We start from the raw sequence: 25,529 nt of genomic DNA, 5'->3' as shown, positions 1-25,529 counted from the left end.
GAAGAATTAACATAGTTAAAATGTCTATGTCACCCAGAGCAATCTACATTTTCAAAGTCATCCCGAACAAAATACCAACGACATTTCTCAAAGAGCTGGAACAAACAATCCTAAAATTTTTGTGGAACCAGAAAAGACCCTGAATTGCCAAGAAAATGTTGAAAAAGAAAAACAAAGCTGGGGGCATCACATTGCCTGATTTCAAGCTATACTACAAAGCTGTGATCACAAAGACAGCATGGTACTGGCACAAAAACAGACCAAGGGAACAGAAGAGAGAGTCCAGAAATGGACCCTCGGCTTGATGGGCAACTAATCTTTGACAAAGCAGGAAAAAACATCCAGTGGAGAAAAGACAGTCTCTTCAATAAATGGTGCTGGGAAAATTGGACAGCTATTTGCAAAAGAATGAAATTTGACCACTCTCTCACACCATACACAAAGATAAACTCCAAATGGATGAAAGACCTCAATGTGAGACAGGAATCCATCAAAATCATAGAGGAGAACGTAGGCAGCACCCTCTTTGACATTGGCCACAGCAACTTCTTTCATGATATGTCTCCAAAGGCAAGAGAAACAAAAGCAAAAATGAACTTTTGGGACTTCATCAAGATAAAAAGTTTCTGCACAGCAAAGGAAACAGTAATCAAAACAAAGAGGCAACCCACAGAATAGGAGAAAATATTTGCAAATGAAACTACAGATAAAAGGCTGGTATACAAGATCTATAAAGAACTTCTCAAACTCAATACACGAGAAACAAATAATCAAATAAAAAAATGGGCAAAAGATATGAACCAGACACTTTTCCAATGATGACATACAAACGGCAAACAGACACATTAAAAAATGTTCAATATCATTAGCCACCAGGGAAATTCAAATCAAAACCACATTGAGATACCACCTTATGCCAGTTAGAATGGCAAAAATGACAAGGCAAGAAACAACAAATGTTGGAGAGGATGTGGAGAAAGGGGAACCCTCTTACACTGTTGGTGGGAATGCAAGTTGGTACAGCCACTTTGGAAAACAGTGTGGAGGTCCCTCAAGAAGTTAAAAATAGAGCTACCCTATGATCCAGCAATTGCACTACTGGGTATTTACCCCAAAGATACAGACGTAGTGAAGAGAAGGGCCATATGCACCCCAATGTTCATAGCAGCATTTCCACAATAGCTAAATTGTGGAAGGAGCCGAGATGCCCTTCAACAGATGAACGGATAAAGAAGATGTGGTCCATATATACAATGGAATATTACTCAGCCATCAGAAAGAACAATTACCCAACATTTGCAGCAACATGGGTGGGACTGGAGGAGACTATGCTAAGTGAAATAAGTCAAGCAGAGAAAGACAATTATCATATGGTTTCACTCATTTATGGAACATAAGAAATAGCAGGGAGATTGGTAGAAGGAACGGAAGAATAAAGGGGGGATAAACAGAAGGGCGAATGAACCACGAGAGACTATGGACTCTGGGAAACAAACTGAGGGTTTTGGGGGGGATGGGGGATTGGGTAGGCTGGTGATGGGTATTAAGGAGGGCATGTATTGCATGGAGCACTGGGTGTTATATGCAAACAATGAAACATGGAACACTACATCATAAACTAATGATGTACTGTATGGTGACTGACATAATAAAAAATTAAAAAAAAAAAAAGGAAGGGGAAAGACCACATTATCTCTAACAGATTCATGGGAGGCCAAAACAAGCCTCTTTTGTCCCAGCCTTGGAGGGCATTACTAATGTATGTATATTAATCTCCAAGGTCCCTGGAACACATAGCCCCAAGAGAGGTCATGGAGCAAACATGAACAAGATGGAGGGCCAAAGATGGAGTCGGTATTGTCAGCACTCCTACAATCATTAAGACAGTATTCCCAATTCATTTATTTGAAGTTCCTATTAAGGAAAACCATTTAGCATGCAATATTTTTAAAAAGATCTTTAACTAGATAAAAGTGAAATAAACATCTTGTGTTGAAACATCTAACCTCTAACACCTACCACAAGAGAAGAAAATCTGTTCTTCTATTCAATAGCATTTATTGAGTATATTAGATGAAGAGATATAAAGTGGTCCTTCCTGAGCTCAGAGGCCACTGTAGAAACAATTATGACTCAGAATGGTAAGTAGCAGCAGCACAGAGGTCTTTGAAAACACCAAGGAGAGCACCTAATGTGGCCTGGCATTGAATGTTAAACTGCAGAGGAATAGTTAGTCCCGAAAAGTTGAAGAAGGGTGTTCCAGATAGAGAAAATAGTAAGTGCAAAGGTGTGGAAATGAGAGACAAAACACAATATTTAGAAAAGAGAAAATAACTAGATATGGCCTACAGGGAATATGAATGTTCTACTCCTGTAGGACACAAGCAACCATTTTCCATTTACAAGTCAGCATGGCTGAAAGCAATGTTTCACTGCATATAATGCAATTGTAGAACTGTTCAGCTTGATATATTTGCTTGAGATCTTCAATTTCCAAGGAAATAAATACTGAAGTGGGACCTGAGGCTGATGGAACACACACTAATTACACCTGCATTCAGCTCCATACTTTTATGCCTTGCTAAATCATTCCTTGGAACAGTTTGAGAACCAGGGATTAAATAAAAATGCCCTAACTTGAGTTGATTCAGCTCTAAAATATCAGAGTATCAGCAGCAAGATAGTAAAAAAAAAAAAAAAAAAAAGGGGGGGGGAAAGAATATATAAATGACTGGAGTCAACATAAAACAAAAAATATACACGGAGAACTGAATTTCAGAAGAGATCCAAAACAGTGTCCAAACTGTATGGCAAACTCAAGTTCAATATCTGCAGAGGTCTATGATCCAGGACACCCAATACAGTGGGTGGGAAGCTGAGGAAATTTTCAAGAAATGACAATATTCAGGGTTAAGCAGGTGATAATAGGACCCAGACACCATGGAAAATGAAGAAATGTTGACAAAGGATAACTATACAGTGTCACAGCCCTAACCTAGAGTAGTAGGTCCCACCAGGAGAAGTGAAGGAAAAAATAACAAAATCAAAGTAGAAATTTAGACACATAAATTTGGAAACTATAATAGGGATTACAAAAGCCTGCCTATCAGAGACCATAGAGGCCCAGGGTTAACTTTACACACTATCAACACCAGGCCTATAACAGTATGATGAATAAGAGCCTCCACCTTGGCTGTCCTTGGTCTTCCTAAAGTACTGACTGCCATCAGCGGTATAGGGAATTGGCAACACTAAGTTTGCAGGCCCAAAACAAAGGCTAAGGAAGGCAGAGGTATATAACAAGATAAAACCATACCAAATGAATTTTGGTGAAATTTTTCACTATCCAGATATTTATTCTACCTGAACAAATACATAGAATAAACTTGAAATGTGCATTAGTTCAAGTCATATGTTTCTAAATATATGTGACATAAAGTTGACCAATAGCCAGAAGATGGATTGAAACTTCACTGTTGGTCTAGACATTTTGGTGCTATGGTAAAATAACCACTGAACACATGCTGCATAATTGTGACTCTCTTATACACACTGCTACACTCAAATAATTTGTAAGTGCCTCCCTCAAAGATGAAAAACAGGCTACCTAGGAAGGAATAAAATTAATTTACCATCTACTCATGGAAATTCATTTTCAATTATTTTATAGTTTCATTGTGCTATAACATTACTTTTTTATATTAATTCTTAGTGGAATCAGAGTGAACAATAGGATTGTTTTAAAAAAATAAATGTACAACCTATCAAAGGTCATTCTCATCTAATTGACCTTGACTTTCTAGGAAACTGTCTTACTTGTTTAAAATTCTGATTCGAGCCCCATTTCCAACTCTATGGCAAGATCCACAATTTGGAAATGACAAGACCACCCATCAGAAAGCCTCCTTTTGAATAATGTTCAGCAGGCTCCTGCTCATTGAGTTAGAAAAAGGAAAGCTAGGATCACAATTACCTTAACCTCTAGAGAAAGGGGTTCTGAGGCCTTTGAGCATGTACTAAGTTAGTTAGTTCGCTGAATCATAAGTGAACCTGTATCTCCTTATCTTCGGAATAGACTCATTAATATTGTAAGAATAGGAATCATGGAAAACGTTTTGGGAATGAGATAGGAAGAAAGACTCCTATCTACCTGTTTTTAAAAGGGGGTTTTGATAAGAAGATAAATACAGATTTAGAAAACTATTAAAACTCCAGCTACAAAGGAAATGAAAAACATGAATTGTCTGTGTTCCTGTCATCTCCTCATCCATCCATCTTATAATAGCCTTATTGCAACTAGACATGGGGTGATGAATGTAGAAATGTCAGACAAAAAGGAACATGTAAAGATAAAAGACTAAAGGGGGAAAAAACTCACACAAGTGTGAAGTGACTGTATGTTGCTTTTGTTATCATTTTGTTTCCAAAAGCTGCCTGGGTGCTAGTTAAAAGCCAGAATTCCATAAAGACAGAAGCAATCCACAAAAGAACCCTGATGTGTTCGAAAAAAAAATTATAATACAGAAAAAATGGTTAAAGCCACCACCAAAGTTTCTCTCTCTCTTTAAAGTAAAGCTCTAATCTCACACATGGAAAGCTTTTATTTAAGAATCTCAAAGCACTTCACCGGCATTATCTTATATAAGTAATTATCCTACCATTTCCACATAACAAATGAAAACTTGGAAACCTTGAGACTCAAGTTCAGCAGGAGCCTTCAAATCCTACAATGCAGAAATATAGAGTTTAAGTTACTTGCTTGAGTGCCACAACCATCAATAAGAAGCCCATTGTTGCTTTGCTTCCCTCTGCTTTAAACCACTTTTTTCTTCCCAAAAATTGCTCATTGCAATCTGCCAGAGATTTGAGGGGGGAAAAAACCCTCACCTAGAGCCTTTCCTCTGCCAAGGCTTTAACAGTACACACCAACTATGTACCATCTCTTCTACTATAGAATACATTTTAGTTAAACCAAGTTGCATGAAGAAGAATTTGTCACTGTTAAAAAAAAAAAAAGTCCTAAAAACCATCAGCAGTTTGTTTGTAAGAACTTTGCTCCTTCCAAATTTTCATTGATCCATGAAACAAATATTCAAACAGACTTTCTTTTCCAATTTTACTCCTCCTAATTGCACCCGAATCATCTTACGAAAAAAAAAAAAATAATAACACTATCCCATTATTTTCCCCAGTGGTACCACATATCCTCTTAAAAGGAAAATTTTTTTTTAGGAAAAATTCACCAATTTGTAATAAGAATAAAGAGTCGCCCACAAGAGACTGAGCATAATTAGTTGAAGTAAAAGTTCAACAGTAAGGGGATACATCTCTGCACAATAGAAAGAGAAGTCTCTAGAGCTTCTGGAGAATATCTAGGACTGAAAGAGTAAGAAGGGAAAAAGGAGAGGGAAGAAGGGAGAAAGAAACCAGGCTAATGACAACAGTCTGTGGATTATGAATTGTTACCCATTCCTAAAATCTCACTTCTCAAAATAATTTCACCAAAGTCAATTTGATTGTCCACTCTAGGAAGAATATTAAGGCCATTGTCACTGATCCCTTCCTCTGCAGCAAACCCACCAGATGAAGAATCAGAATGAAGATGGAACATGGTTGGGGCAGTGGGAAGGGGAGAGTGGAATTAAAATTCAAAGTGAGTTGAGGTTTTTACTTTTTATTGATGGAAAAAATAAGTACAGCTATGAGTCTTAATTATAGTGGTAATGAACAGACAAATAAAAGAGAATGCACTCTTTCCAACCAAGGATCCAGGAAATAAATGAACTCTGAACAAAGAAAATTCTATCTCCAATCAAAAATGAGAAGGAAATAAAGCATGGTAAGTATGAATGCAAAATAAAATATTAGAAATAAGTCCTTACTTACATTAATTATAAAAATTGGTTAAAGTCACCCTTTGTGAAACGCAAACTATCAAAATAATTTTTTTCCAAATAAATCCAACAATATGTTATTCTAAAAGGCTAAATAATAGGAAATAGACACAAAATGATAGAAAACAAAAGGATTAAAATATACATTAAGCAATAGGTACCAGCCAAAATATAATTTAAGGTAAAAAATCCCATAAAAGATAAAGATGAGCATTTCACACTGGAAAAATAAACAACATGAGAATAACATATAAAATCATAAATACAAACTCCCAATAATAGGGTCTCAAAACACGCAAAGCAAAAACTGAAATACCAGGAAATAAAAATAACCTTTAGTTTTAGTAGAGATTCAAACACATTCATCTAAAAACTAATAGATCAAGCAAAGAAAAAAAGGACATAGAAGAATAGAATTATATTTTTATGATTTTTTATTCTAGCTGACACACAATTTTACATTAGCTTCAGGTGTTAGAATTAAATTTTTAACTTTCCCTACTGAATACATAAAAAAAAGTAGATCCAGTAAACTTAGAATGTACATTCTTTTTACATACGCAGAATATACTCAAAAATCCATCATGAATCAGGTTAAAAAGATAATCTGACGAAGTAAGCATTACCTAATACCAAAACCATACAAAGACAATACCAGAAAAACTACAGACCAATATCTCTCATGAACAGAGATTCAGAAATCCTCAACAAAATATTAGCAAATTGAATCCAACATGTATAAAAAGAATTACACATCATAATCAAATAGGATTTATCCCAGGTATACATGGCTGGTTCAACATTCAAAATTTAATTATTATAATCCATCACATCAATATGCTAAAAAAGAAATATGACCATATCAACAGATGTAAAAAAAAGCATTTGACAAAATCCAATCCCACTCATGACAAAAATTCTCCATAAACTATGAATAGAGCGGACATCCTCAACTTGATAAAAAATATCTGCAAAAACCTATAGCTAACATCATACTTAGTGGTGAGAAAATCAAAGCTCACTAGATCAGGAACAAGGCAAAAATATCCTCTCACCACTCCTTTTCAACACCATACTGGAATTTCTAATGCAATAAAACAACAAAAGGAAATTAAAGATATACAAGTTGGCAAGGAAGAAATAAAACTGTCTTTGCAGATGACATGATCATATGTGTATAAAATGTGAAGGAATCACAAGAAAACTATTGGAACTAATAAGTGATTTAGCAAAACTGAAGGATACAAGGTTAATACACGAAAGTCAGTCACTTTCCCATCCCATTTACCGGCAATGACAAATGGAATTTGAAATGAAAAACACAGTACCATTTACATTAGTACCCACAAAAATGAAATACTTAGGTAAAAATCTACCAACATATGCACAATATCTGAGGAAAACTACGAAACTGATGAACCAAATCAAAGAACTAAATAAATGGAGAGCTATTCCATGTTCACAAATAGGAAGACTCAGTATTATCAGGATGTCAGTTCTTTCCAACTTCATCTTTGGATTCAGTGAAATCCCAAATTCTCAGCAAGTTATTTTGTGAATATTGACAAACTAGCTCTAAAGTTTATATGGAGAGGCAAAAACCCGAACAGTCAACACAATGTTGAGAAAAAGAGAGCTGAGGCTATCTGACATCAACCCTTACTACAAAGCTATGGTAATCAAGACAGTGTGGTGTTGGTGAAAAACAAATAGATCAATGGAACATACTAGAGAGCTGAGAAATAGACTCACATAAATACAGTCAACTGATTGATCTTCGACAAAGGAGCAAAAACAATACAATGAAAAAAATGGCTTTTAAACAAATGGTGCTGGAACTATGAAAAAAAAATGAACCTAAACAGAGACCCTACGCTCTTCACAAAAATTAACTTAAAATAGATCACAGGCCTAAATGTAAAACGCAAAACTATGAAACTCTTAAAAGGCAACATAGAAGAAACCTAGATGCTCGTTAGTGTGGCAATGACTTCTCAGATACAACAGCAAAAGCATAATCCATGAAAGAAATCATTGATAAACTGGACTTAATTAAAATTAAAAACTTCTGCTCTTTGAAAGACACTGTAAAAAGAATGAAAAGACAAGCCATGGACAGGCAGAAAATATTTGCAAAAAACACATCTGATAAAGGACTGTTATCTAAAATATAAAAAGAACTCGTAAAACTCAGTAAGAAAACAACCCAATTAAAAATGAGCCAAAGACCTTAATAGACTATTCTCACCAAAGAAGATATACAGATAACAATGAGTATATGAAAAGACCCCCCACACCATATGTCATCAGGGAAACCTAAATTAAAACAAGAAACCACTACACACCTATTAGAATGTCCAAATTAGGAATACTGACAACACCAAATGTTGGTGAGGACATGGAATAACAGAAACTCTCATTCATTGCGGGTGGGAGTACAAAATGGTAGTTGTTTTGGAAGACAGACTGTTTCTAACAAAACTAAATATCCTTTTACCATAATATGGCAATTGTGCTTCTTGTATTCATCCCAAAAAGTTGAAAATTTATGTCTACCCAAAAACCTGCTTGTAGCAACTTATTCATAATTGCCAACACTTGGAAGCAACCAAGGTGTTCTTCAGTAAATGAATGGATAAACTGCGGTACATCAAAGAATGGAATATTACTCAGCACTAAAGGGAAATGAGCTACCCTTTGGGGGAACACATGGAGGAATTAATAAGTGAAGAGACAATCTGAACAAGCTACATACTGTGTGATTCCAATTTCTGGAAAAGACAAAACTACGGACACAGCAAAAAGATTATTAATTCCCAGAAGTTAAGGGTGGAAGGGAAGAACAGGCATGCCATAGAGAATTTTCAAGGTAGTGAAACCATTCTCTATTATACTACAGTGATGAATACATGCCATTGCACATTTGTCCATACCCATAGAAGGTACAACATCGAGAGTGTACCTTAGGTAGGGGTAGGTGATAATGATGTATCAATGTAGGTTCATTAACTCTAACAAATGTTCCCCTGTAGTGACTCCTGGATCCCCAATCCTACAAATTCCAAGGTAATGGCTGCAGAAACCTGAATGTGCAGTTCCCTTCTGAAATCATCAAATAAGGTGTGTCCGACCAGCAGAGAACCCAAGTGAGAGCTTACCTGAAAATACCCAGGGCTATCAGCTTCTGCTGCCTTCCAAGGTCAGTCACCAGCCATTCTCGACTCTTTCTCTGAGTATAGTCCCCTCCAAGCTCCCCTTGCTCTACTTCCACACAAACCACAGACAATGGAAGCAGGCTGGGCTGGGGCCTGGTCCTGGTGAGTGGAGTGTGAGGTTTCCCAGGAAGGCAAACAGAACGCAGTTGGAGCCCACAAGGTATGCTTTGTGGCTCTGGGTGTGCGAGGGAGAGTAAACGTGATTCCAGATAGAGGAACAAGGAGACGATAAACTGGAATGAGCTGAGACAACGGCAGGATTGGGCCCCAGTCACTGCTGCTGAGACCACTATTCCCAGAGGAAGCCCAATCTCACGAGATCTCGGAAGATCCATGGGGACTGGCAAGGGAGTCCTGAATAAGAAACACCTGAGTGCCACAGGTGCTAGAGGCCTCTCATCACAGACTCATAGTTAAGGAGTCTGGCACGTGCCACCTATTAAGCAATCCCAATCCTTGTGGACGCCTCCCCCGATGCCCTAGTGAGAGTCACAGTGTGGTGGTATCTCGCCCCGGGGGCCCAGCCAAATGTAGGGGACCAAGTTCCCGCCCAAATGCGGTGCAGGGGCGGGACCACACGAAGTCACAATGCGGAAGCGAACTGCGCATGCTTGCAGCGCCGTCTCTTACCTTCAGGAGACCAAAGGCACCGGGAGAGTAATTCAGGTTTCCAGGGCGGAATCCTGGGGCCCCGGTCCCATGCCTGTGAAGCTCCAAGGTCCCAGAAACCTGAATGCGCAGTTCAGTCCGAAATCAGGGATGCCAGGCCAGCAGACGAACTGAATGGGAGCTCGCTTGCTAATACCCGAGCTGTCACAGATTTAACCACCTTCCGCCCTCAGTCTCCGAACATCCTCGTCTTTCTCCGCTTCTTGCAAACCTGAGAGTGGTGTCCTCCAAACACCACTTGCCCCTACATCCAAATCACAGACTGTCGCCCTCATCTGCTAATGCCTCCAAGAGCTACCACAATATAAAAAAATTAGAAATCGAAAGAGAAAGAAAGAAAAAAAGAGAAAGAAAGAAAGAAAGAAAGAAAGAAAGAAAGAAAGAAAGAAAGAAAGAAAGAAAGAAAGAAAGAAAGCCATATAATTGAAAAACCATTATCCTACATCCCAAAAACAATGGGTCAAAGAGTAAATAGCTCCAATTATGAAATACTTGCAGTTAAAAGATCATGAAAGCACTGCACACCATAATTTTGAAAGCAAATTTATGTATGTAAAGTCAAATTTATAGATGTAAAAACATCTAACGTATTAAAATGTCTAAAATTAGTTGAGCATTCAACTCAAAAATTAGAAACTAAGCAATGGAATATTTTTTTGCAAAAACACTTTTTAAAACTATGTAAGAAGCCAATGATTAAGATAAGAGCAAAAATCAATGAAACAGAAAAAGAAGAGAAAGGATTAACAAAACTAACTCTTTTTAAAAGAATACTAATATAGGCAATTATCTAGTAAGATTCATGAAGAAAAAAGAAAACACTGATAAATAAGCAAGATTCAGAATGAAAGAGGGAAACCCACTACTTATAAAGCAGAGATATTTTTTTAATTATGAATTAAAGATTGGCCAGAAAATATTTCCTAAGAAAAAGGACTGGACTAGCTCAAAAACCATTAAAAGTAATAGGATGATAGATGAAAACATCTCTCCAAAAGTCACCACCCAGATAGTTTATCCAGGCAGTTTTTACTAACCATCCAAGTAACACATAATAACCTACAGCTTCTATAATTTTTTCTAGAATACAGAAATAAGGCAAAGTGGCCTTTCATTTTTATAAGACCAGTATAACATATATGACAAAATTAAACATTCAAAAAATTAACATTCTAGATCATCTAGAATGATCTAGAATTTGTGAATATAGTCACAAAAAATCTATGTAAGGATTACCCAAATGAATCCAACAATATTTTGTAGAAACACACCATAAATTCTATTGTTTTTATAAATTATACTAATTTTATAAATTGAAAGATGCTTCAAAATTAGATAATTTATCAAATTAACTACATTAAGTGATTAAAGGGAAATATGTCATTTCAAATCATGTAAAAATAAAAACATTCAATAAAATGTAAATGTACTTATTTTTAAAAAACCCTTAGCAAAGTAGACAAAGAGGTAATCTTATTTAACTATAGCAGGTGACTAGCAAAAACATACTGCAAACATCATGATTACTTCATAACGGTCCTGGACAATACAATCAGACAACATAAAAAAAGGCAGATATTTAAATAAAGAGTCAAAATGTCATTTGAAAAAAGATATGATCACGAATATAGAAAAAAAGAATTAAAAAGGAGAATACAGATGAACTTATGTAATTAATGACAATGTAACAATAAGATACATAAATCTCATTTCAAAACACTAAAGTTATTTCTTTATACCAATAATCATCATTTAGAGAGTAATATGCCAGTCATAATAACAATAAAACCCATAAGAGTAGGATTTAACCTAACAAAAGCTTTACAAAGCCATTCTGAAAAACAGGTAAACAGAATTAAATGGCATTTAATAGACATCCAAATATACCACAATTGGTAGAGAAATATCTCAGACACATGAATGAATGAATGAATGAATGAATGAATAGGCAGGTAGAAAACTTTATTCTTTCAGCAATTATTTTTATTTTTATTTTTTTCTTATATTATGTTAGTCACCATACAGTACATCCCTGGTTTTTGATGTAAAGTTCGATGATTCATTAGTTGCGTATAACACCCAGTGCACCATGCAGTACGTGCCCTCCTTACTACCCATCACCGGTCTATCCCATTCCCTCCCCCCCCCTCCCCCCCANTTTCACTTAGCATTATCTCCTCCAGTGCCGTCCATGTTGCAGCAAATGTTGAGAACTTGTTCTTTTTGATAGCTGAGTAATTATTTTTAAAATTCCTGCTATGTCAGACTCTCATCCAGGTTGTAGCAGTAAAAAAGAACACAGGAAAATTTGTATCCTCATAGAGTATCTATAAGTATTATATAATTACATGAAGCCTATAATGAAATAAATATATCTATTTCTGCCAAATTAGCCTGCACATTCAGGGGCAAATGAGGTCAAAATATTTAAAGAGTTTAAAAGAATTTACCACGGGACCTTATTGTTGCAGCTTGTATTCTATGAGAATGGTCACGTTTGGAACTTGTGCAATGTGACAGTCATAATTTGCAAATTTTAAAATTAATAAAAAATAAAATTATAAAATAACTGTATAATTTCAAAAAAATAAAGCAAATAGAAGATCTTAAATCCATAAGATATTGAGATATTTTACAAGGCTATAGTAATTAAGGCAGTGTTACAATAATTGAAAAGAAAGTCAGATTTAGAAACATATCCATGTATGTACAGAGATCCATGTATATATCCACTTTATACCAATGTGACTAACAATTATAATAATTTAGACAGCATGAAATGTTAGAAAGTCTGTGGAATTATGAATTATTGGAATCATTTCAGGGTATAATCTGGTAGACTAGTGAAACCAAGAATATGAATACCCTGTGCCCTACTCCACTTTCGTCTGTAAACCACCAGAGAAACTTTTATACATGAATACAGAAAGAGGTATAAACATGCTCTTTGCAGCATTGTTTGTAATAGCAAAGAATTAGAAGCATTTTTTTAAGTTTTTATTTAAATTCTAGTTAGTTAATATACAGTGTAAAATTAGTTTTAGGTGTACAATGTTGTGATTCACACTTCCATACAACACCCGGTGCTCATCACAAGAGCACTCCTTAATCCCCATCACCTTTTTAACCCCTCTCCCCTGACTTCTATCTGGTAGCCATTAGTTTGTTCTCTATCGTTCAGATTTGCCTCTCTTTCTCCTTTTTTTCCCCTTTGCTTGTCTCTTTTGTTTCTTTTTTTTTTTTTTTTAAGATTTTTTTTTTATTTATTTATTCGACAGAGATAGAGACAGCCAGCGCGAGAGGGAACACAAGCAGGGGGAGTGGGAGAGGAAGAAGCAGGCTCATAGCGGAGGAGCCTGATGTGGGGCTCGATCCCATAACGCCGGGATCACGCCCTGAGCCGAAGGCAGACGCTTAACCGCTGTGCCACCCAGGCGCCCCGTCTCTTTTGTTTCTTAAATGGAAGCATCTTCGAATATCTAAGTTAAAAGATAAATGAAGTGTTATATTAGGTAAGCCTGCTAAAATTATATATATCAACATAGATCTTAGAAACTAAAGTTTTGTGAAAATTATCAGAAGTAGACTGAGAAGTACATCAAAATGCCATTGCATAAATGTTTTAAATACAAAACATATATATTAAACATATTATAAACAAAATGTATTACATATTACTATACATTTAATGATATACATTTATATAAAATAAGGACATAAAAGGTAGATACACATGGAAAGTAGATGTGAGTGGGAATTTTCATGGGAAAAGATTTTTTTGAATTTAAAGAAGAAATACAAATAAAGTCTATTAAATTCATGAATGCTTGCTTGAGTGATATTTTGGCGCTGAAAAAATCTATTAAAGAGCTAGATTTCAACTTGGAATGATACATCACAGTACAGAAACAAAATAAGGGGGGAAAACTAAAAAAAATCCAGCCTACCTAAGTTTTCCATTACTCTCCTACACAAAGAATAGACAGAAATATTGATAGAGGCTCTGGACTTCTACAGACCATGGAATGAAGAATTTAAGTCACCGTTCTCATCTAGATAACACAAGGCTGTCTATAGCAGCTCCCAAATGACATCTCACATGTCAGTTTATAACAATCAACCTCTTATTGAGGGCAAGGGCTGTGTCTTAATTTAGTTAATCTCATCAACTCACAGTATGTTTCTTATGCATAAGATATTGTGCTAGAAGTTGATAGGAAAGACAGAAAAGATGTCTTTTTAATTGAATCTGTAGAATTTTAATTTGTAGAATGTTCAAAATCACCTCACATGCTACGTATCCATCACACTTAGAGATTTGCCCAATATCCCACAGTTAATAAAGGGAATGAAAATGAGAAGTTTAAACACCCGAAGTTCTGGGCAATTTAGATGAATAATAAGGATGGGATCAGAAGAATCAATTCATAGAAGTATTCTACTTAAACAACAACAAAAACAAAATACACAGTATTTATGGAAGTGGATATACTAAATGATATGAAAACTGCAAAAATATATTATTGGATGGGGACAAAAGATGGGCCACTCTGGAAGTTACAAAAAAAAGACTAAAAGTATGACAATAACATATCTACACTGGGCGACCTATCTTTTTCTATCTCTAATATAAATGGTTTGACTTCACCGGGATGCCTGGCTCATACTCAACCTGTCATCACTTGTGCACTCTTTCAGCATGGGGCCTGGATCAGTGGGGTCTTTTCTAAGTCAGAGAATGCCACTATTCTTGTATCATGATCCACAGCTGTGAGGTCACTGTGGTGACTTTATTTGGGCAGTAATAATTACATTATCAGTACCAGCAATAACTATTCAATTAATCATCTAATTATTAAGTGAGCCAAAACTTGGGATGGATAGTAATATGTGACATTAGTTCTCAACTTTTTACCGGGAGTGTGGAAACTATGGATTTATTGGTAAGGAAGTGAGCACCATTTGAGAATGAACAGTATTTCAGCTTTCAGCATGGGCAGACTCTGGGGCAGTATTTCCATTCTTTGGATGGGAAATAGAATATTTTATTCTCATTTCCAGCTCTGCCCAGAGCCACAAGCAGAAATGTGAAGATTATTGTTCTCCAAAAAAGAGACATGAATATAACCACAGGCCAACAACATCATTAGCCACCCATTCAATACTCCAGTAATGATTGATGGGAAAACGGAAGCTTTAGTCTCCTGGGATTGTCCAGAGTGGCTCATGACAGTAACGGCGGNATTGCAGCCAGCCATAAATCACCAATGTTACTGCACCTCTCTTGGAAAACTCTATAGCCATGGTCTCAAGGGTTTGCACAGTGAGTCTGCCTTGCATATTTAACATCGGTATTTTCATTCAATATCTCTGAAAGAGGTCGTAGCAAAATAGAAATAAAGTTTATTTCTGAAGAATATATTTGGAATATATAGGACCTGAATTAGAGTATCAGGTACTTTTCTTAATTGAAGTAAATTTTTTTTTAATTTCCAAAAGAAGAAACAAATAACAAATCTTGTATAATGTCAGAGGTGAAAAGTATAATCTGTGAACAGTAAACACATTTTTTCCCATTAATATGCTACAAGGGTGATAGGAAAATTGATAGCCTCATGGATGGTAATTTTGGGGTTGTTTGTTCTGAAGAACAAGAAAAATATGATGGCTTGGTGGAGCCCCTTAAGTTGTCAATTAATTAAATGGGGGGAATCATGTAAGAAAGAAAGACATCTAGTTCAAGAAAGAGGAAAGAATAAATATGTTTGCTTCCTTTCCTTCCAAAAATCCCATTGAAATGACAGAAAACATAACCAAAATTAATTCATATGGTCTTTCAAAAATAATTATCCAGGTAAGAAATTATTATTACTTTCTGGAAGAGAGAGACAGAGTATCTGGCATCAACTAGATGGAGAAATAAGGGCCCGGAAAACTATAAGCCAAAGACAAAAAAGATCCGAAAAACCTAAGAGCCATTCTTTCCAACAAAATTCTGGATTAACTTCTCACAGAGTCAGCAAGTACAGAAGGTGGTAGCAAATTGTGGGTAATTAATAATAGTACCAGTAGATATTTTGAACTAGTACTCCCACTTCTCCTGTGTGGAAGATGGAGATGTGAACTGCAGTTTGGCCCTGGACAAATACAAAAGAAAAGGTCTATATATAAGTAAAGTTGATGGAGCAGTTATTTCCTAGTATGAATGTTTATTAACACACACACACACACACACACACACACACACACACACACAAACATATATACTCACATACTTATAAAAGAGGAGTTTGTCATTCCCTGTTTTATAAAATGGGACAATATTGTGCGAAATTTTCTGAAGCATTGAAATAAAAAGTAATTTTATTTTAGGATATATAGAATCCATAAGATGTCTGTCCTGTGCCAAACTCAGAATATGTGAAAGAATTTTTAGTGAATAGGAGATTTGGCTGTGATTAGTTCATATGAAATGAAGAACTATTATTCTAACCATTATATCTATTTAACAAAATTCACTGGTTGATTTTTAAGAGAAATTTTTTACTAATTGTGACATGCAATTCAATTAAGAAAAAAATAACTACAAGTTTAACCAAATAGAAAACCTTGAGATTACTAAATGTGAACATTATACAATTTTCAGCATGTTACAAGGATCGAGATTGCAATCATGAGCTAAATAAAAAAACTCTAGGTCACCGTGAAGGCTTAACTGCCAATGGCTCACTCTTTCATTGCAACAGATGGAGAAGAATATACAGCTCAAACTATACAGCTAAATCCATGATGTATCATTTGGTCTTCATCTAGGTACAAGTGTGGGCTAAGTGATAAAGACATTTAATTATTTCGCACAAGAAGTCTTCAAGTAGGCAGTTCAAGAGTAAATGAAGAAGCTCAATGACATTAAGTGACAATTTTTTATACAAATTTATGTTATTATTTAAATATGTGATGACACTATTACATTAAAGTACCAGAGGCGATAAATAAATAACTACAACACATAGCTAAGGTCTACGTCAACTTGGCTATATATCATAACTTACTCGTCTGCCTTCTGTTTGGCCATTTATGCAGTTTTGTTAATGATTAAATTTTGCATGCCAATTTCTGGAATTTTAAAATGTGAAAGAATTTGACCTTATGTATAAAGAAAGAAAAATAAGTGGATATAGTATATTATATCTTGGTTCAAAATACTATTTTCAGATATTCAAGGACCCAGAAAGTTTACCATCCATGTCCTCCTTCTAAAAAAGTTTATTACTGGACAAACTCCAATAAAATAAAAACTCAATCCAAAAGACAAATATGGGATCCAAGATATGGCGAAATCACCTCATGTATCGGTCAGCTTCGGCTGCCATAACAAAACACTATAGACTGGATGCCTTAAACAACAGAATTTTGTTTTCTCACAGTTCTGGAGGCTGGAAGTCTGAGATCAGGGTGCCAGCATGATCAGTTTCTGGTGAGAACTCTTTTCCTAACTTGCAGATGGCCACCATCTCCCTGTGTGTTCCTATAAATTCTCTGAACACCATGAAGCGAATGAACTTTCTATGGTCTCTTCTTAAAATGGCACTAATCCTATCTGATTAGTGCCCCACCCTTAAGACCTCATTTAACCCTAATTACCTCCTAAGGTCCTATATCCAAATACAGTCACATTGGAAACTAGGGTTTCAACATATGAATGTGGAGGGGGGACACAATTCAGTACATAGCACCTAACATATGCAATAAAAAAAAAATCTCTGTGTGAACACTGTGTCAATGCAAAAAAAAATGGTTCAAATCAGAGCAGGAAGTCTGAGAACTTTGAAAAAAAACTACCTTCAAAATTAGACTAGATACTACTGTGCAAATTTTTAAGTAAGAATGTATAAATTATAACATGTTCTTAATGAGAAAATATTCTCCTTATTCAACAAGAAAAGTTTTTAATTATAAAAAAATAAGAATAAAAAGTTATGACCCAGAGGCGCCTGGGTAGCATGGTCATTAAGCGTCTGCCTTCGGCTCAGGGAGTGATCCCGGCGTTCTGGGATCGAGCCCCACATCAGTCTCCTCCGCTATGAGCCTGCTTCTTCCTCTCCCACTCCCCCTGCTTGTGTTCCCTCTCTCACTGGCTGTCTCTCTGTCAACTAAATAAATAAAATCTTTAAAAAAAAAAAAACAGTTATGACCAGACAAAGTAAGATGTGGTATGATTTTGAGCAGCTGAGAAGACTATATGAGATAACACTTTCTGAAATAATGAAGCCAAAACACCTAGTTATGTAACTCAGAAAGACCAATAGAACCAAACTAGTCCTTTGAATGTATAGTTCTTTGTGTTCCCTAAAAGTGATTTGTCATTTTACCCTACATTTTGCTTACAGAAAAGTCTTTTCATACTACTTTCTCTTAAAGAGTGATCCTAAAAGTAGTCTTGAATTTTAAACTTGTATTTAAATTAATTAAGGGTGAACTGAGGTGAACACATTAAGTTTCATTATCTGGAAACTTCAGTCTATGCTAAGAAATGCGTAGTTTCAAGCCACAATAATAACCACCACCATCACAACAATAAAACATTATCTGAATTAATCTTTTAATTTTTTTCTTAATCTTTTATTTTAACTTCGGTGGAACTTCTAGCAACTGATAATACATATTTTTTCAAGTAATTAAAGTTTAGTATTCCCTTCAATTACATTTTAGTATCTTTTTTCTTTTGTCAAATTCCAGTTAAACTTAATGTTTTTGTTTTAAAATGTCAACTATCATTCTTTACATAGAATATGAATGATTTCAATTTTATACTTTTTTCTTTTCTTTATTAATGAAGGATAGTCAGAAGAAAGGCAGGCAGAGAAAAGGGGCCCCTCCCTAAGAAGAAACCATAGTTAAAAGGATTTTACACCACCCTGGAAGGAGCCCTCCACCCTTTCCCACGTAATAGATGACAAAAACCTGATTGGGTGACAGGCTCAGGGAGGGTTAATCAGATTAAAATAGCCCAACAACAAGCCCATAAAAATCCCTAGATTTAGAAATTCTGGTGGCAATTCTTTCTGGTCTCCTTCCTCTTCAGGAGCTTTGTACCAACGCTCAATAACTTTAGCATCACTCAATAAACTTTGCTTTACTGCCCACCACTCTTGGTCTGGTCTACCTCTTCATTCTTCAAAGCAGAGTGCCCAAGAACCAGGGACACTGACAGAAAACATTCTTATTTTCCAAATTTCCGACTATAAACATATAACTCTTTAAATCAGAACAGTCTAAGGCATGCTATTTTTATTTCAAGTGTCAAAAAATATGGATATCAAAAATGAAATATCTGGGGGGCGGCTATGATGTGGTCATGGATCTAAATTAGCTCTGAACTGAAGTCAAGAAAAGCAAAATTAAAAGAAGAAAGAGAGGGAGCTCACTAGACTAAATGTTTCCACTGTTGGAAACAACTGAGTAGACTAGAATCCGACCTCAAAAATGTGTGAATGTTAGTCATTTTGGTAAATAAAACGTAACCGCCCCAGGTGCTTTCATACTTTGGAAGATATCTGGACCATTTCCTCATCAATTTTATCTTTTTTTTTTGTTTTCTTTGATAATTCCTACAAACAATTTGGATTATTTATAGCTAAAAATATATATGAGTAAAGAGAATAGCCAAAGTCAGTCCCTGAGGTTTATCCTAATTAAGTAATAATAATAATAACAACAGCAACTGACATTTGCTGAGCATGATTAGATGATGGGGACTATTCTAAGCACTTTATATTCTTTAGCTAATTTAGTCCTCCCAGGTCTGCCCTGAGGTCAGCATGTCTACCCTCACCTTACAGATGAGAGAACTGAGATATAAAAAGTTTGTCACTTACCCCAGGTCACTCAGCTCAAGTGGGAGTTCAACACTAATCCAGACAGTCTGACTCCTGAGGCCAGCTCTGAATGACTATACTAAATTGTCGCTTTCAGGACAAAGAACACTGATCAACACTTGCTCCAAGATGAATCAAGAACCACATAAGAGTAAAAGGGAGGCTCGGTTTTCAATTTCCAACTTGGTTTATTAAAAAGGCACAAAGCTTCTCTGTGTGAATAAACTTGCTACAAGGAAAATGAAATTGGTTAATGTTGGAAAAGAATTTTACAGTTTACAAAGAAGTATTACATGTTAGAACTCACTTAATGGGCCTAAAATTGGGAAGCATCAGGAGGATCTTTGTTTCATAGCTGAGGAATATGATCATCCAAAAGCAGAGATGACTCTACTGATTGTAACGGAGTCAGAACAAAAGCGTGCTTTCTAACCTATATCTTATGCTCCTTCCATCATTATTTCCAAGTTTTTTAAAAAAATGAAACAATTCAAAGTCCATCTTTGTGTGAGAAATGCCAGGAAAAAGCATGGAATTCTTTTTATTTGTTGTGATATGTTTTCGCCTTCATCCTTGCTCTCCACTCCACTCCCCAGCACCCACAGCCCCTCCCCTCGGGCACCTGTTCTACTATGTTTAGTATTAGTCCTTAAACTAGCATGTGTCCTTACAAAATGATGTATGGAAAAAACTCCCATACTTCTCTTCTACAACTCACAATACTTCTGACCACCAAATCTGTGGGGTTTTGCCCCACCCCAACCGATTCTCTGACACCAGATGAGTGCCCTATAATTCAATTAAGTTCTGACACTTTATCAACCTGGACTTAACATCAGATCCCACAAGGATCCTACAAGACCACTCCCATTTCAGATGCCAGTTACAAGTCACAGGTTGTCATATGTACTTCTGACCAACTGGTGATAAATTAGAGTTCTCAAAACCCTCTCTTCTGGCTTGATAATTTGCTAGGATGGCTCACAGAACTCAGGGGAATACCTACTTAAGTTTGCTTGTTTGTTAAGTAATAAAGGATGTCATTAAGGATGCAGATGAACAGCCAGATAAAGTGATACATACAGCAAGGGCCAGAAGGTTTCTAAGCACAGGAGCTTTTGTTCCTGTGGAGTTGGGGTACATTGCCCTCCCAGCATGTAGGGTTCACCAACCCAGAAGCTCTCCCAACCCCATATATCAGGGATTTGTTTTTTAAAGATTTATTTATGTATTTTGGAGAGAGAGAGCACAAGCAGGTTGGACAGAGGGAAAGGGAAAGTGAGAATCTCAAGCAGATTCCATGCTGAGCAAGGAGCCAGATGCAGGGCTCAATCTCACCACCCTGAGATCATGACCTGAGCAAAAAATCAAGAGTCAGATGTTTAACAGACTGAGCTACCTAGGCACTGCCCACCCCCACCATAGTTCAGGGATTTTTATGGAGGCTTCATCACATAGGCATAGGCATGACTAATTCTTAACTCAATATCCAGCCCTTCTTTCCTCTCCAGAGGATGAGGAGTGGGGGTTAAACTTCCAAGCTTCTAATCATGACTTGGTCTTCCTGATGACCAGCCCCAGTCCTGAAGCTATCCAGGAGCCCACCAAGCATAGCCTCACTAGAAAAAGAGATATTCCCAAGACCTACAAAATTCCAAGAGATTTAGAAACTTTGTCTTAGGAACCAGGGCCAATACCAAATATTAGAACAAAAGATGCTCCCAGCACTTTTATCGCTTAGGAAACTACAAAGGTTTTAGGAGCTCTGGCCAGGAGCCAAAGACAAAGATCAAATACATATTTATTATAAATCACAATATCACAAATGGGTTTGTATGTCATACATTAATTTTCTTAATTTTTATATAAACTCCAGTTAGTTAACATACAGTGTAATATTAATTTCAGGTGTACGGTTTAATGATTCAACACTTACATAAAACACCCAGTGCTCATCACAACAAGTCATGTATTAATTTATAAAAATGTACTGTGCTGTAACTCTTATTCACTTCCTTATCTTTGCTTTGTCCGTATCAGATCTGAGATTTGTATTCACATTTAGTTCACTGTTTCTGATTGTTATGTGGTTTTCCTTATGTGCAGCCACCACAATTTGCTTATTTACTCTCCTAGTGATAGAAACCTACTCTGCCTTTATCTCTCCACTACCACAAAAAATAACCTGATAAAAACTTCTAACAATGTTTCTTTAGGGACCTTGAAAAAACTTCCTGGGGGGTGCCTGGGTGGCTCAGTGGGTTAAGCATCCAACTCCTGATTTCAGCTCAAGTCATGATCTCAGAGTTGTAGGATCAAGTCCCGCATCAGGCTCTGCACTGAGCATGGAGCCTGCTTAAGATTCTCTCTCTTGGAGTGCCTGGATGGCTCATTCGTTAGGCGTCTGCTTCTGGCTCAGGTCACGATCCCAGGGTCCTAGAATCGAGCCCTCCCCACTCGGCAGGAAGCCTGCTTCTCCCTCTTCCACTCCCCCTGCTTGTGTTCCCTTTCTCGCTGTCTCTGTCAAATAAATAAATAAAATCTTTAAAAAAAAAAAAAAGATTCTCTTTCTCCCTCTTTCTCTGCCCCTTCCCCCTGCCCTGCTCGTTCACTTACACTCTCTCTCTAAAAACAAACAAACAAACAAACAAAAAAACTGTCTGGCATTTATCTTTACCCATGGGGGTAAAGGGGTCATAAGGCATGTATATTCTTTTTTATTAGTATTCATAATTTATTAAGATTTCTTTACTTTTTAATAAAATTATTTAAGTTCAATTTAATTAACATGTAGTGTATTAATAGTTTCAGGGGTAGAATTGACCGATTCATCAGTTGCATATAACACCCAGCACTCATTACATCAGATCCCTCTTTAATCCCATCACCCAATTACCCCATTCCACCCACCCACTTCCCCTCCAGCAACCCTCAGTTTGTTTCCTAGAGTTAAGAGTCTCTTATGGTTTGCCTCCCTCTCTATTTTCATCTTATTTTATTTTTCTTTCCCTTCCCCTATGTTCATGTGTTTTGTTTCTTAAATCCCACGTATCAGTGAAATCAAATAGTATTTGTCTTTCTCTGACTTATTTCGCATAGTATAATACCCTCTAGTTCCATCCCTGTCATTGCAAATGGCAAGATTTCTTTTTTTTTTTTTTTGATGGCTGAGTAATATTCTATTGTATATATACATACCACATCTTCTTTATCCATTCATCCTTCGATGGACATCTGGGCTCTTTCCATAGTTTGGCTATTGTAGACATTGTTGCTATAAACATTGGGGTGCAGGTGCCCCTTCCAATCACTATGTTTGTAACTTTGGGGTATATGTCTAGTAGTGCAATTGCTGGGTTGTAGGGTACCTCTGTTTTCAACTTTTTCAGGAACCTCCATACGGTTTCCTGGAGTGGCAGTACCATCTTGCATTCCCACCAACAGTGTAAGAGGGTTCCCCTTTCTCTGCATCCTCGCCAACATCTGTTGTTTCTTGACTTGTTAATTTTAGCCATTCTGACTGGTGTGAGGTGGTATCTCATTGTGGTTTTGATTTGTATTTCCCTGAAGCTGAGTGATGTGGAACATTTTTTCATGTGTGTGTGAGCTGTTTGGAGGTCTTCTTTAGAGGAATGTCTGTTCATGTCTTCTGCCCATTTCTTGACTGGATTATTTGTTTTTTGGGTGTTGAGTTTGATAATTTTTTTATAGATTTTGGATACTAGTCCTTTATCTGATAAGACATTTGCAAATCTCTTCTCCCATTCTGTCGGATGTCTTTTGGTCTCATCAACTGTTTCCTCTGCTGTGCAGAAGATTTTTGTTTTGTTTTGTTTTGTTTTGTTTTTTGTGGGGTTTTTTTTGTTTTTTTTTTAAAGATTTTATTTATTTATTCGACAGAGATAGAGACAGCCAGCGAGAGAGGGAACACAAGCAGGGGGAGTGGGAGAGGAAGAAGCAGGCTCATAGCGTAGGAGCCTGATGTGGGGCTCGATCCCAGAACGCCGGGATCACACCCTGAGCTGAAGGCAGACGCTTAACCGCTGTGCCACCCAGGCGCCCCTGTGCAGAAGATTTTTATCTTGATGAAGACCCAATAGTTCATTTTTGCTTTTGTTTCTCTTGCCTTTGAATGTGTCTAGCAAGAAGTTGCTGCAGCCGAGGTCAAAAAGGTCATTGCCTGTGTTCTCCTCTAGGATTTTGATGGATTCCTGCTTCACATTTAGATCTTTCATCCATTTTGAGTTTATTTTTGTGTATGATGTAAGAAATGGTGCAGTTTCATTCTTCTGCATGTGGCTGTCCAATTTTCCCAACAACATTTGTTGAAGAGACTGTCCTTTTTCCATTTAATATTCTTTCCTGCTTTGTCAAGATTAGTTGACCATAGAGTTGAGGGTCCATTTCTGGGTTCTCTGTTCTATTCCATTGATCGATGTGTCTGTTTTTGTGCCAGTACCATACTGTCTTGATGATTACAGCTTTGTAATAGAGCTTGAAGTCCAGAATTGTGATGTCACAGCTTTGGTTTTCTTTTTCAACATTCCTTTGGCTATTGGGGGTCTTTTCTGGTTCCATACAAATTTTACGATTGTTTGTTCCAGCTCTGTGGAAAATGTTGATGGTATTTTGATAGGGGCTGCATTGAATGTGTAGATTGCTTTGGATAGCATAAACATTTAACAATATTTGTTCTTCCAATCCATGAACATGGAATGTTTTTCCACGTCTTTGTCTTTTCCTCAATTTCTTTCATAAGTGTTCTATAGTTTTCAGAGTACAGATTCTTTACCTCTTTTGTCAGGTTTATTCCTAGGTATCTTATGGTTTCAGGTGCAGTTGTAAATGGGATCAATTCCTTAATTTGTCTTTCTTCTGCTTCATTGTTAGTGTATAGAAACGTAACTGACTTCTGTGCATTGATTTTATATCCTGCAACTTAATGCATGAATATTCTTAATTTCACCAAGGCCTGGAACTCTGCTTCCAGGAAAAAAGAAATGTGCCATTTACATTCTCAAGCACAGCATAAAAATAATAGTCTCCCACATCCTTTCCAACCTTGATATCATGCTTTCTAATTACAACCAAACTCATATATGTAAAATTGTATCCCAGTGTGTTAATTTCCATTTCTTGGATTACTACTTTATATACTCATTGGAAAATCAGGCTTTCCCTTATTTATATTGCCAATTTCTACCTTTTGCCTACTTTTCCATTTGATTCCCTGCCTTTTTCTTGTTGTTTTTTAAAGAATTCATTTTATATTCTAGAAATTAAGCTCTTCTTGATCTTACAAAATTCAGATGTTGTTTCCTGAGAAGTCATTTATCACTTTACTTAGTCAATGGCATCCTTTATTGAGCAAAAATCTTACATTTCAATATAAATATATCTAACCATTTCCAATCTTAGAATCTGTGCTTTGAGAGTCTCATATAAAAGTCTTTCTCCTCCCCTAAATTATAAAGTATCCCCTACATTTTTCCCTATACATGATATTTAAGCTTTCACAATAGTCTTTAATCCATCTAATCTACTGTTGGATTGGTAAAATGGGGATCAGCTTTATTTTTTTTCACATGGGAAATCAGAGTTTTCTAATGCCACACATAAACTGCCCCTTCCCTTTGCTTTTTGACCATTTTTATTTTGCATCATATTCCCAAAATACAAACAGATTTCACAAAAGAAGGAAGAGGTAGCAGGTCATGCTGGTAAAAGATTTCCACCAAGACACTAGCCATGGTTATTGAATCATATGTAAAGGAAATTAATTATCTAATGTTTCACTGTCATTGTTTGGGACTCAACCTTCATTTAAATCATAAGAGCTACATTTTATTCTGTGGTGTTTAATTCATAGCTAC

The sequence above is a fragment of the Ursus maritimus genome, unplaced genomic scaffold, assembly GCF_017311325.1.
Source record: "Ursus maritimus isolate PB19 unplaced genomic scaffold, ASM1731132v1 scaffold_8, whole genome shotgun sequence".
NCBI lineage: Eukaryota > Metazoa > Chordata > Mammalia > Carnivora > Ursidae > Ursus > Ursus maritimus.
Note: the sequence above shows the minus strand (reverse complement) of the source record.